The sequence below is a fragment of the Heptranchias perlo genome, chromosome 12 (assembly GCF_035084215.1).
Source record: "Heptranchias perlo isolate sHepPer1 chromosome 12, sHepPer1.hap1, whole genome shotgun sequence".
Taxonomy (NCBI): Eukaryota; Metazoa; Chordata; class Chondrichthyes; order Hexanchiformes; family Hexanchidae; genus Heptranchias; species Heptranchias perlo.
The window spans coordinates 70,109,568-70,123,444 of NC_090336.1; the positions used below are offsets into that span (position 1 = coordinate 70,109,568).

The 13,877-nt window shown below is 45.7% G+C and overlaps 1 protein-coding gene across 1 annotated transcript in view; it reads right to left on the minus strand.

The window, feature by feature from the left end:
• The window catches only part of ppfibp2b (PPFIA binding protein 2b), a 270,248-nt gene extending 265,133 nt beyond the window's left edge, over positions 1-5,115 (minus strand). The window contains exon 1 of the mRNA XM_067994225.1: positions 5,040-5,115. The gene's annotated coding sequence lies outside the window, so the exon portion shown is untranslated. The remainder of the gene's footprint in view (positions 1-5,039) is intronic.
• Positions 5,116-13,877: the final 8,762 nt, after the last annotated feature.

Here is a 13,877-nt window from a genome sequence, read left to right on the forward strand (position 1 = left end):
CTGCACTCGGAAGCAATTCATCGGCTGCGAAGGCTTCTTGAGGCATGAAAGGCGCTATATCAATGCAAATTGTTCTTCATCAAAGAGGGAAGAAAAGGTGTTCAAAAAAGGACAGAATGTATTATTTTCACAAAAATAGAAAGCAAAGTCCCTCATAATTAAGACATAGTTCTTGATATTGAAATTTGCCTCACAAAAATCACTTTAAAAAGGATCACTTGATGATAAGACCAGCAATCTCGAGATACAATTGTCGAGATGGTGACCTTGGTGCAAACATAGCCCACAATTGCTTAGTGTTTCAGGAGTATATTTGTCCAGAGGCTTGGAGAGTTTCTCATAGGATGACTAGAAGCCATTGTTTGGGCAACAAGGAGTTAACCAGAACACAACCGATGGAGCTCTGAGCGTAATGCATCCCAACTTGAAGAAGGGCCCATGAGCGTAGATGCAGTGTTTGTGGAGCAAACGCTGGAATTCAAATATTAACAACAACTTGCATTTATATAGCGCCTTTGACGTAGTAAAATGTCCCAAGGCGCTTCACCCAAAGCGATTATCAAACAAAATTTGACACCGAGCCACATGAGGAGATATTAGGACAGGTGACCAAAAGCTTGGTCAAAGAGGTAGGTTTTAAGGAGGAGAGGGAGGGAGAGAGGTGGAGAGGTTTAGGGAGGGAATTCCAGAGCTTAGGGCCGCCAAGGGTGGAGCGATGAAAATAGAGGATGCGCAAGAGGTAAGAATTGGAAGAGCACGGAGATTTCAGAGGGTTGTAGGTGGTTACAGCAATAGGGAGATGGTGAGGCCATGGAGGGATTTGAAATCAAGGATAAGAGTTTTAAAAAACTAGGCATTCCCGGACCGGGAGCCAATGCAGGTCAGCGAGCACAGGGGTGATGGGTGAACGGGACTCGGTGCGAGTTAGGATATGGGGCAGCAGAGATTTGGATTAAAGTAACAAGATGGAGAGGTATTAAACCCTATCACATCTACCCAACATGTAGGTAAGTAAACAAAAACACAAAATGTGCAGAAAGAAACTATCTAGAATCTTGAATCAGAATTTTACAGGAAACTCTTAGTGTCTATTTAGATACGGTAAGTTGTGATAAGGCCAGGCTATCCTCGCACTCTGAGCAGTGCTCCCAGGCTTGGACTTTCTGTTTATGTGCTATTGTATTCTTGGAAGGAATGCTTTTGTGGGCACTTCCACTAATCAGTGCAAAACAAAACATGGAGTTAAATGTGTGCACAACAGATAACATTTACATTTAGCAAGTGACCTCACACAGGGAACGATGCCTCACATCAGACAAATCCTTCCCTGCTCTCCTCTTATTAGATTCCTCTGCTAACACAGCTTGCTTCAACAAGATAAGAGAAATGCAGATTGAAAGTCAACATTTGGAACTTGCCGCAAGTCTCTGAAGCCACTAAAAAACGTCATGAGAGATCGTCCATCTGCACAAACCACCCAAAATTAGAGTGAAGGTGTGGGAAGGCCAGGTTGTTCTCTTGTAGGACTGCACTCCATCTCCTGCTTTCCCAATATTGAGCATCAAAATGGTGCTATGGCCTAAATTCACTCCAAACTACAACCAGAGAACACTGGAAATATACAGCAGGTCTGTCAGAATCAGAAGAGAGGACAGACAGGTTAAAATCTCAGGATCTGATGGAACTTCTACGGCCAAGACATTAACCGCCTTCCCTTTATCCAATGCTGACGGACCTGCTGTATAATTTCTGCATTTGCAGTTACTTGTTTGTACTGAACATCTCAAGACAAGCCCAGTCATGTAGCTTTCACTACACTTAGGAACATAGGAATTGCTGGACGGAAAAAAAACAGGTCCATCTAGTTCGCCTTCTACCATCCTGGTAGTCCCATGACAACGATAATGGAGTTGTTGACTAATCATAGCAATCAATCTCCATCAGTGAGTCTACAACAGACCCAGACATGAGGTGAGGAAAACCCCAGTGGTGGAGAGCTTTGGGAACCAGAGGTCCAAAGTCACCTCTTCCTCCCAAGCACATGTCATGTCTTACCACACTTGAAGTAAAACATGCGCACAATTCTCCAACAATGCAAAAATGTGCTACACCGAAGGTTGAAGCTCCTTTCTTGAAGCTTAAGGAAAACAAAAATCACTTCAAATGGTATAAAACTGAACATTGTCCTCATCATATCCTCAGGGCATTCCAAAGAACTGAACAACCATTTTGAGATGTCGTCACTGAAAATGGAGCAGCCAATTTTCACACAAAGTCCGACAAATAGCAAACGAATGACCAGATAGTCCATTTTTTTTTTGATTGCGTTGGCTAAGGAATGCTGCCCATTACACAGAGATCTCCAATGTTCTTCTACAAATAGTAGTAATTGGACCTTTCAAGTCTGACTGAGAGGGCAGGCGGGGCCTCAGTTTAACGTCTCATCCGAAAGACGGCACCTCGGACAATGCAGCACTCCCTCAGGACTGCACTGAAGAGGGTCAGCCTAGATTGTACTCAAGCCTCTGGAACAGGGCTGCAGTCCGAGACTATTTGATTCAGAGATGAGAGCGTTAACAGCTGTGCCCAGTCAATAGCTCGGTCACCAAACTAATATTTCTGGTTGTTCACTGAGAAATCCGTCCCCAAGCTTGTGGGCAAACCTGAAGCACTGGGAGTCCGTGCTTCCTTTTTTTAAGGTGTGCTTAAAAGGCATCCATCTCGATAGCCTTACATGGACCAAAGAGAATCAGTGGGCTTCTACAGTCACCACAAAGGCTAACTGAGTTTCAGGGTGAGATGCTATAACTGTCACCATGGTATAAATAGGCAGCCCAGATGAACCCAGCTTTTATATAATTCCTAAACCCAATAATTTTTTTTTTATTATTCGTTCATGGGATGTGGGCGTCGTCGGCAAGGCCAGGATTTATTGCCCATCCCTAATTGCCCTCGAGAAGGTGGTGGTGAGCCGCCTTCTTGAACCGCTGCAGCCCGTGTGGTGACGGTTCTCCCACAGTGCTGTTAGGAAGGGAGTTCCAGGATTTTGACCCAGCGACGATGAAGGAACGGCCGATATATTTCCAAGTCGGGACGGTGTGTGACTTGGAGGGGAACGTGCAGGTGGTGTTGTTCCCATGTGCCCGCTGCCCTTGTCCTTCTAGGTGGTAGAGGTCACGGGTTTGGGAGGTGCTGTCGAAGAAGCCTTGGCGAGTTGCTACAGTGCATCCTGTGGACGGTACACACTGCAGGCACTGTGCGCTGGTGGTGAAGGGAGTGAATGTTTAGGGTGGTGGATGGGGTGCCAATCAAGCGGGCTGCTTTGTCCTGGATGGTGTCGAGCTTCTTGAGTGTTGTTGGAGCTGCACTCATCCAGGCAAGTGGAGAGTATTCCATCACACTCCTGACTTGTGCCTTGTGGATGGTGGAAAGGCTTGTGTTAGCCAGCCAGGCCAACCTGCAGGAAAATGATCAAAAATGCAAACTTGTGACAGGACCCAATCAATCAGAGATTCCGTGGAAGCCTTTAGCTGCGAATTATTTCAGAAAGTAGAATTTCGGACGTAGAATAGTGGTTTCTGCTGTTGTCAATAAATAATATTAACAAACAGAATTTTAATGCTAGCCATTGACCCTAACCCCAAAGCCTAACCCCAACCATTAGCTCCAGACCGTACATTGTCAATACATGAGATGTAGGTCGGCTGTGTTGTCAATAGTAAATCTGAGGGGGGGCGGGGATAATGGTCTCATAATGGTCACACTGTCCATCAGGGCACCTGCATCAACAGCAAAATATCTGAAGATAAGAAACATCTCACTGAAAACCCATTCAAGTCAACAAATGCACAAAGCTGTTTTGTTCCTTTTCGAGACTGTGAGTAGTTCAGTGCGGAATTCTGCCCTGCTCTGCCTGGCACGTGGCAGCACCGTCACAGACCGCAGTCTGTGCTCGATAAAAGGGCAACCAGACCCAATTAGACCAGCGCGGCCTGAAAGGTCACTTACAGCATCGTCTCGTTCTTAATTTCTTGGCCATCGTATTGACCCTATCGATGCTGGAAAAAGCATCCAGAGAGGATAGGAATTTGGGAGACTGCCACCCTGGAACCTGTCGATACAGGAGCACGGGGTCGGAGAAAGGCCGAGAACACACGAGACCCACAGTCCCGTCCGACGGTGACTCCTGCAGTGCTGTCGAGTAATATTCCCGCGATGAGCAATTCCCGTTTCGGCATAGTATGCCTTGATGCATTATATAGCTGCAGGTGGTTATTACATAAAAAGATGATGCTTGCTTTAGTGCTGAAAAACGAAAATCAGGAAAATACATATGTCCAGCAGATCGGAGTCCAGTCCGGGGTGTAAAACGATGATGGCTCACTCAATAAACTCCTGGCTGAAGGGTGAAAGGACCCCCAAGTTTGAAAAAACATGAACTAAAAGGCAGTGATCTGGAAAAGGAGTCGTCTCTCTCGAATTTAAAATCAAATTCAATTAGAGACAGACACAGAGAGAGAGAGAGAGAGACACACACACAGACAGAGAGAGACACAAAAAAAGAGAATGAGTGCAAGGGAGAAAAATTGAGCACAAGACAGAGACACACATTATTTTTAATCCAGCATTAAATTGCTGGTTTCCTAAAGATTAAACCCTAGGATCAGAATCCAGTGGATTACATGCAGATTCAGGTGTCAGCAGGGCACAGAAATTGGACTGGCATACACTGGTCGTTGTTTTAATGTCCGTTAAGACAGAAGTCATTAACCAGGGAGCTAATTGCCAGCATTCTTCCCTTACTGATACACAAAAACCCTGGCCTTCCCAATTCCAGGAAGTTTCCTTCTGTGCTGACAGCATGCAGTCAAACATCTGGCTTGTACAGGCTGCTGCAGTTTTGTTTTTCAGCTGGATGTTCGACATGCATCGAAATTTGTCACTACATTAAAAAAAAAACCAAGATATTGAGAAATCCACACAGGTATGTGTGGCTGCTCTGAACATTCTCTCCCTGTAGGGACACATCCCCCACTTACCTACAGCACTTGAAGGAGCTCCTTGGGTCTTGGTGATGAGACTTGGACAGAGTACTGAAGGTACAGTCTGACCAGAGCTCTGTGCAGTTTCAGCATAAACCGCCTCAGACTGATGTGGCAATATATAGTTCAGCGTTTCTATTTACCAGCTGCTGCTCCACAGGACACTGACAGACTGTGTCAATAACCAGCCATACTCTGCCTTCAAAGCTCAGAATGAGGTACTTCTTGATATTAAATTTTGTGTTTTATACATAGATGAAGGAAGATTAAAAAAAGAGAGATAGACAGAAAAAGGAAAAAAGAGAGAGAGAGTAAAAGAGAGAGAGTAAAAGAGAGAGAAAAAAAAAGAGGAAAAAGAGAGGGAGGAAGGGAGAGAGAGGAAAAAGAGAGGGAGGAAGGGAGAGAGAGGAAAAAGAGAGGGGAGGAAGGGAGAGAGAGGAAAGAGAGAGAGAGAGAAAGAAAATGAGAGAAAAAAAGAAAGAGAGAGAGAGAAAAAAAGAGAGAGAGAGAAAAAAACAGAAAAAAAAGAGAAAAGAGAGAGAAAAAAAAGAGAAAAGAGAGAGAGAGAAAAGAGAGAGAGAAAGAGAGAGAGAGAAAGAGAAAGAGAAAAGAGAGAGAGAAAAAAAGAGAAAGAGAAAGAGAAAAGAGAGAGAGAGAAAAAAGAGAGTAAAAGAGGGAGAGAGAAAGCGAGAAAGAGAGAGAAAGAAGGAAAAGAAAGAAAGAGGGAGAGTGAAAAAAGGAGGAGAGAAAAAAAGAGTGAACGAGCAGAGAGAACGGAATGAGAAGAAGGTACTTTTATTCATTTGGTGCGTTTCACAACTTCAGGACATCCAAAAACTGTTGTAAATGTAAGAAATGTGACAGCCAATTTGTGCACAGCAAGGTTCCACTAACAGCAATGAGATCAATGACCAGATAATCTGTTTTAGTGACGTTGGTTGAGGGATAAATATTGGCCCAGGACACCGGGGAGAACTCCCCTGCTCTCCTTTGAAAGAGTGCCATGGGATCTTTTACCCATGGGCCTTGGTTTAACGTCACATCTGAAAGACGGCACCTCCAGGTTGCATAGACTTGGCGTGTATTCCCTTGAGTTTTGAAGATTGCGGGGCGAACTGATTAAAATGCTAAAAAGGACGAGGGGACATAATCTTAAAATTAGAGCTCGGCTGTTCAGGAGGGAAATCAGGAAGCATTTTTATCCCCCCCCCGCCCCGCCCACAGAAAAGGTAGTAGAAATTTGGAACTCACTCCCCATTTCCGTCTTAAACGGGCGACCCCTTATTCTGAGACTATGCCCCCTAGTTTTAGATTCCCCCATGAGGGGTAACATCCTCTCAGCATCTACCCTATCGAGTCCCCTCAGAATTTTGTATGTTTCAATAAGGTCTCCTCTCATTCTTCTAAACTCCAATGAGTATAGACCCAATCTGTGCAATCTTTCCTCATAAGACAACCCTTCCATACCCGGAATCAACCGAGTGAACCTTCTCTGAACTGCCTCCAATGCAAGTATGTCCTTCCTTAAATAAGGGCACCAGAACTGTACGCAGTACTCTTGAAGTCTACAGCTTTCCTCCTCACTAATCAACCACACGGCCTATCTTTGTGTCATCCGCAAATTTCTTAATCATGCCCCCTACGTTTAAGTCCAAATCATTAACGTATACCACAAAAGGCAAAGGACCTAACACCGAGCCCTGCAGAACCCCACTGGAAACAGCCTTCCCATCGCAAAAACACCCGTCGACCATTACCCTTTGCTTCCTGCCACTGAGCCAATTTTGGATCCAATTTGCCACATTCCCTTGGATCCTGTGGGCCTTTACTTTTTTTGACCAATCTGCCATGTGGGACCTTGTCAAAAGCCTTGCTAAAATTCATGTCGACTACATCAATTGCGCTACCCTCATCGACCCTCCTTGTCACCGCCTCAAAAAAATTCAATCAAGTTAATCAGATATGACCGCCCCTTAACAAATCCGTGCTGGCTGTCCTTGATTAGTCCGTGCCTTTCATCCTGCCCCCAGAATTGATTTGAATAATTTACCCACCACCGAGGTTATGCTGACTGGCCTGTAATTACTCGGTCTAGCCTTCGCTCCCTTTTTAAACAACGGTACAACGTTAGCAGTCCTACAATCCTCCGGCACTATGCCTGTATCCAGTGAAGTTTGGAAAATGATTGTTAAAGCCTCCGCTATTTCCTCCCTGGCTTCTTTTAACAGCCTGGGATACATTTCATCCGGCCCTGGTGATTTATCCACTTTCAAAGATGCTAATCCCCTTAATACTTCTTCTCTCACTTATGTTTGTCCCATCTAATATTTCACACTCTAACTTTTAAAATGTGGTGAGCAGAGGGGAGGATAGAGAAAAATCAGCCAAGCAGTAAGTCACAGGCCAAGAATATTAAAAACTCGTCGACATACTACAATTAATATTCTCTCTTGCTGCAAATATGAATGGCTTTTCTTTTATATAAAGTATCATAGAAAATAGGAGCAAGAGTAGGCCATTCGGCCCTTCTGGCCTGCTCCGCCATTCAAAATGATCATGGCTGATCGTCGAACTCAGTACCCTGTTCCCGCTTTTTCCCCATATCCCTTTCGCATTAAGAAATATATCGATCTCCTTCTTGAATACATCGAATGACTTGGCCTCCATTGCCTTCTGTGGTAGAGAATTCCACAGGTTCACCACCCTCAGAGCGAAGAAATTTCTCCTCATCTCGGTTCTAAATGGCATACCCCGTATCCTGAGACTGTGACCCCTGGTTCGGGACTCCCCAGCCATCGGGAACATCCTCCCTGCATCTAGTCTGTCTCGTCCTGTTAGAATTTTATGCGTTTCGATGAGATCACCTCTCATTCTTCTAAACTCTAGTGAATATAGGCCTAGTCGACCCAATCTCTCCTCATACGTCAGTCCTGCCATCCCAGGAATCAGTCTGATAAACCTTCATTGCACTCCCTCCATGGCAAGGACATCCTTCCTCAGATAAGGAGACCAAAACTGCACACAATACTCCAGATGTGGCCTCACCAAGGCCCTGTACAACTGCAGTAAGACATCCCTGCTCCTGTACTCAAATCCTCTTGCAATGAAGGCCAACATACCATTCACCTTCCTAACCAAAATATCAGTTTTGTAATTTCCAATTGATCGCCAACCTCAACAGAAAAACGGAGAGGGAAGAGTTTTCCAGATTTCTACTCCCCTTTGTGCGAAGAAGTGCTTCCTGATTTCACTCCTGAACGGCCTAGTTCTAATTTTAAAACACCATGGCAAGCCTTTATCTCTCTCCCTCCAAAAAAGGAGAGAGAGAGAGGCACAAGCAGATCACTGTCATTTGCCCTGCTGGATATCAAACAGCTCCCGAAATACAATCCATCTGTTCCACGCTGAACAGTCAATTGATAATGTTAATGATTAGCTTCTCCAAGTTGCACTTGAATCGCAAGTATTTGCAGCTAAAGAGGGTAATGAGCAGTTTCGTCCACCTGCGGCAGTTCGGTACCGATCCCAGGATGCATGGGTCGTGACTATTTTAAGCACTTGTCCTCGGTCTGTCAAAGATTAATGCTCACAGAGTGTCCATCCACGTGCTTCATGAACATCAGTTAAATCAACGCACCAGTTTCACCGAAGGGAACCAATCTTCTAGTTTGTTTTTTTGCGTTCTGTTAAACTGCAAACACGCAGGACCTTTGGACATGGAAATGAAAAGGGTCGATGAAAAGTCAGCTCATTGGGAACTTGACTATAGTACGCATCAGGTCAACATTACTCACTCAACCAGAAACTTAACTGGACCGGCCATATAAATACGGTGGCTACAAGAGCAGGTCAGAGGCTGGGTATTCTGCAGCGAGTGACTCACCTCCTGACTCCCCAAAGCCTTTCCACTATCAACAAGGCACAAGTCAGGAGTGTGATGGAATACTCTCCACTTGCCTGGATGAGTGCAGCTCCAACAACACTCAAGGAGCTCGACACCATCCAGGACAGAGCAGCCCGCTTGATTGGCGCCCCATCCACCACCCTAAACATTCACTCCCTTCACCACCGGCGCACAGTGGCTGCAGTGTGTACCATCCACAGGATGCACTGCAGCAACTCGCCAAGGCTTCTTCGACAGCGCCTCCCAAACCCGCGACCTCTACCACCTAGAAGGACAAGGGCAGCAGGTACATGGGAACAACACCTGCACGTTCCCCTCCAAGTCACACACCATCCCGACTTGGAAATATATCGGCCGTTCCTTCATCGTCGCTGGGTCAAAATCCTGGAACTCCCTTCCTAACAGCACTGTGGGAGAACCTTCACCACACGGACTGCAGTGGTTCAAGAAGGCGGCTCACCACCACCTTCTCAAGGGCAATTAGGGATGGGCAATAAATGCCAGCCTTGCCAACGACGCCCACATCCCATGAACAAATAAAAAAAGAATTTTACAGCACAAAAGGTGGCCGTTCGGCCCATCTCGCCTGTGCTGGCTCTCAAACAACTATCCATTTAATTGTCAGCTGTGGCTCAGTGGGTAGCACTCTTGCCTTGGGGTCTCTCACTTCAAAGACTTGAGCAAAAAAATAATCTAGGCTGACACTTCAGTGCAGTTCGGAGGGAATGCTGCACTGTTGGAGGTGCCGTCTTTCGGCTGAGACATGAGGTATAAAAAGAAAACTGGATGCCAGAAATTAATTGAATTGGCAAACCCATTCTTGAATTTGCTTACTCGAAAAGCCCAGTAGTTATAAAGGTGCTTTCATACTGGTGCCAGTAATTCTGGTACTAGTTCCAGAGCTACCTCCCTGTATTTATGTAAGGAATCTTACAACACCAGAGAAGTTCTCACACAGGGTTCCGTTGCCTGATACAATAGGACGTCTGGGTGTGTTGGCTTTGTGTATCTTAGGGAGGCAGTAGAAGTCTCCCACACGGGGAGTACGTGGGATGAGAGCACTTAGGATGCTTTGAAGGTCTGGATCGAAGGTCTTGATCAGTTTGTTGAGCTGGTGGTTGTGTTCTTTGGTCGGATCTGCGGGTAACCGTCTGTAGGGGAAGTGTTCCCAGTCGGGGGACGCTTCAGCAGTCAAGGACACTCAGCCTCCGATCTTCGGGTAAGCGTTCTCCAAGGCGGCCTTCGAGACACACGACAACGCAAAATCGGCGAGCAGAAATTGATAGCCAAGTTCCGCACCCATGAGGACGGCCTCAACCGGGATCTTGGGTTCATGTCACGCTACATGTAACCCCACCAGGGGGGGGCAAAAAATAATTCCCTGTCTGAACACCATTCCATGCAGAGGTGTGATAACAGGCAGTTGGAAAGATTATCTGTAATCACCAGGCATTGTCCTGTGACTATATATGCGGTGCCTTTATGGAACCCTTCACACACCTGATGAAGGAGGAAAGCTCCGAAAGCTTGTGATTTTCAAATAAAACTGTTGGACTATAACCTGGTGTTGTAAGATTCCTTACATTTGTCCACCCCAGTCCATCACCGGCATCTCCACATCATCCCTGTATTTACACAGCTAAACCCAGCTCCCTTATCCCCTCCCCATGTTTCGGAGGCCTCTAGACTCTGCCGGGCGGGATGAGGAAGGGGAATTAGCAGTTATTAAACATCAGGAGCTGGGCTCACATGTGCCAGTGTCCCAGATTCCAAATTAAAACAGTGCCTGTTTAAAAATCAGCCAGACTGCAGTTCCAGTTGGCAGATTCTGAAAGTTGTGGGGGGGGGCGGTGGGAATGATTGTAATTCTCACATTCCCTTGGGTAACGAAGGCAGTTTGATGATAATGTTACATAAACCACCATGGCAAATTGCAAAGGGTTGATGACGATATCCAGAATACACAGCAAATCTGAAGCAGGCAGCTGCTAAAAGGCTTCAGATACAACAATCGGAGCAAAGTTTTTATTTTGTTAACATTAAATTATGTACACGTTACAATATAAAATAATGTATATTATAATTTTATATTGCCTCACCTCCTTATCACTAACCTTCTCCTACAACCCTACCATCTCTGCACTCCAATTATTGCCTTGCACATCCCCTATTTTAATCGTTCCATCATTGACGGCCGTGCCTTCAGCTGCCGAGGTCCAAAGCTGGGGAATTCCCTCCCTAAACCTCTCCCTCCTCCTTTAAGACGCTCCTTAAAACCTACCTCTTTGACCAGGCTTTTGGTCAGCTGTCCTAATATCTCCTTGTGTGGCTCGCTGCCAAATTTTGTTTGATAATTGCTCCTGTGAAGCATCCTGGGACGTTTTATTACGTTAATGGCGCTGTATAAATAATACATTACACACACACATTGCATTAGTTGTGATTATTGAGGTAGAGTTTTCCCGGAGTCGGAAGATTGGCGGCTTCAAATCCCACTCCAGAGACACGAGCACAAAATCTAGGCCGACACTCCCAGTACAGAGGGAGTGCCGCACTGGCGGAGGTGCCGTCTTTCGGAGGAGACGTTAAACTGATATGTACCCTCTCAGGCGGGTGTAAAAAAATCCCACGGCATTATCTCGAAGAACAGCAGCGGAGTTCTCCCCGATGTCCTGGCCGATATTTATCCCTCACCCAACAGACGATCTGGTCATTATCACATTGCTGTTTGTGGGGTCTTGCTGTGCGCAAATTGGCTGCTGCGTTTCCTACATCACAACAGTGACCACACTTCAGAGGTGAAAATTGGCTGTAAGACGCTTTGGGACGTCCAGGAGGTCGTGACAAACACGAAAGGAAGGGCATGCATTTCTGTAAAGTCCTCGAGTTTATTTACTACACAGAGGCGGACATGGAGATATACAAAACACGAGCCTGTGCAGTACTGGTCAGAAACAATCGGTGGCCCTTTAAAACCAGCCAGCGTTCATTATAGTCGAGAAAGCTGCCGACTGTGAGAGGAATCTGGAATCTTGTTACTGTATGTAGCACCTCTTCATGTGGGTTGGAGCACTCGGCCAGATCCCAGGGCTACGACGCCAGTGAAAGCAACTCCGACTTTGATGTGGTTTTGCCCCAAGGTGAGGGGGGGGGGAAAAGGCGCTAGAATTAAAAATTAGGCGTGGAGAGCACTACCGTAAGCGAGCAGCACACAACGATTAAATAAAACCACAATCTCAAAACTGGGGAAAAGAGAGAGAAACACAGGAAGGAAATCTTAACAATGCTGCATACAAAGAGCATCCTCCCTCGATATTTCAGCATAAACAGCGAGAAATGATCTCACTGAGCTTTCAGCGAGATCAGTTCAAAATCCACCAAGTAGGAGGACTTGGGATCAGAGCCCTGGAATTGTAAAAGCCAGTGCTTAAATTGATACCTTCATGTAGGTTTTTAGGAACAGGAGCAGGCCATTCAGCCCCTCGTGCCTGCTCCGCCGTTTGATAAGATCAAGGCTGATCTGTGATCTAACTCCATATACCTGCCTTTGGCCCATATCCCTTAATACCCTTGGTCGGCAATCTTGGGAGTTAAGTTGATCTCTGCTCTTCCGCTGTGACAAATAGAAATCATGGATTCTCACAGTACAGAAGGAGGCCATTTGGCCCATCGCGCCTCTGCCGGCTCTTTGGAAGAGCTATCCAATTAGTCCCACTCCCTCCTGCTCTTTCCCCATTGCCCTGCAAATTTTTCCTTTTCTAGTATTTCTCCAATTCCCTTTTGAAAGTTACTATTGAATCTGCTTCCACCGCCCTTTCAGGCAGCGCGTTCCAGATCAGAACAACTCGCTGCGTAAAAAGAATTCTCCTCATCTCCCCCTCTGGTTCTTTTGCCAATTATCTTGAATTTGTGTCCTCTGGTTACTGACCCTCCCACCACTGGAAACATTTTCTCCCTATCTACTCTATCAAAATCCCTCATGATTTTGAGCACCTCCATTAAATCTCCCCTTAACCTTCTCTGCTCCAAGGAGAACAATCCCAGCTTCTCCAGTCTCTCCACATAACTGAAGTCCCTCATCCCTGGTACCATTTTGGTAAATCTCTTCTAACCATTTATGGTAAAAAAAAAGGGGGAAGTTTTGCTGGGACGGAGAGAGAGAGAGAGAGAGAGAGAGCACACTTACCTCGGAGTCAGAAGGTTGTGAGTTCAAGTCTTACTCCAGAGACTTCAGCATAAAATCCCAGTGTGCTATGAGGGAGTGCTACACTGTCAGGACTGGTGCTGTCTTTCAAATGTGATGTTAAACAGGGGCCTTATCTGCCCTCTTGGTGGCTGTAACCCCACCAGCGAAAAAAAGTCATCTGTTTTTTAGTACAACTGGTCATTCTCTCTCTTTCTCTTCCTTTCGGATGTTTCTCTCTCTCTCTCTTTGAGTTCAGACCGTTTGTATATTCAGTAGTCCTGTATGCAACGTCTCTGTCTGAACACTATTCGACTCCTTTGATTGCCTTGACAACGGGCAGTTGGAAAGATTATCTGTAATCACCAGGCATTGTTCTCTGACTATATAAGCGGTACCTTCATGGAATCCCACACTCACCTGACGAAGGAGACAGCCTCCGAAAGCTTGTGATTTTCAAATAAAACTGTTGGACTATAACCTGGTGTTGTAAGATTCCTTACATTTGTCCACCCCAGTCCATCACCGGCATCTCCACATCATAAAAGATCCCAAGGCATTATTTGAAAAAGGAGCAGGGAAGTTCTCCCTGATATCCTGGCCAATATTTATGTCTCAACCAACATCACTAAAAAAATTATCCGCTCATTATCACATTGCTGTTTGTGGGATCTTGCTGTGCGCAAATTGGCTGCCACGTTTCCTACATTACAACAGTGACTGCACTTCAAAAGTACTTCATGGGCTG